We start from the raw sequence: 927 nt of genomic DNA, 5'->3' as shown, positions 1-927 counted from the left end.
TTCCTTGCAGAATCCTTCTTGTTGCCATGTTCATTTATTTTCCAGTAATCTTTGTTAGATCTTTACATTATAATTAGAAGGAACTCTTTTAAATCTCTTTTAATGCAAATTCTCTTTATTTAACACTCTTAGTTTGCCTTCTCTTGATCTTCCTTTGACAATTTTATTACAGATTCCTCTAGTCATCTTTAATTATATTTTTCTTGATGATTCTGAAATGTGATATCCCACTTTCTTTTCACTATTTCCTTAGTTCTACTCCTTAGTCTCTCCAAAAGAATTGTTTAACCAGAAAGATTTTCTTTCTTATTTAAAGAAAGCACAAACTAATCTGGTATCTATCAGTTTGTAGATCTAGAATGTTTTCCATGGTAGAGCACAACAATTGTATGGAAAATTCTTCTTTTGATAGCTGGTATGAAATCAAAATAAACAAACAAAACAAGAATTATCAGCTCTTAAAGCAAAAACAATGCCTGATAGATAATAGAGATAAATGCAACACCCCTAAACAGATCAAAAGGGCATTTGCTTTTTCTATTATATATATTCTTTTTCTCTTTCTCCAACCACACCTGTTTTGGCTCTGATTGATACAAAAATATACAAGAAAAGTATTGCCTGGGATGAAAGCTCAGGTCAAAACCTGGGCACAAAGATTGCTCAGACAATCATTCTCACTTCCATATCCACCAGCAATATAATATGTCACCATACCCTTTTGCATAGACACTCTAAATAAAGGGAAATATTATACACAGAAACAAGCTCTTATCTACTAGGGATAAGAATCTGTACTTTTTATAATACTGGCTCACCTCCCACCCTGAACATATGTCATGTGGACCCAACTTAGACTTCATGTGATTGGACAGTGACCATCCAATCCAGAGCCCCAGATCTCAGAAGTGGAACCAACACAGCTCC

Source organism: Suncus etruscus, chromosome 4, assembly GCF_024139225.1.
Source record: "Suncus etruscus isolate mSunEtr1 chromosome 4, mSunEtr1.pri.cur, whole genome shotgun sequence".
NCBI lineage: Eukaryota > Metazoa > Chordata > Mammalia > Eulipotyphla > Soricidae > Suncus > Suncus etruscus.
This window is presented reverse-complemented; position numbering follows the sequence as displayed.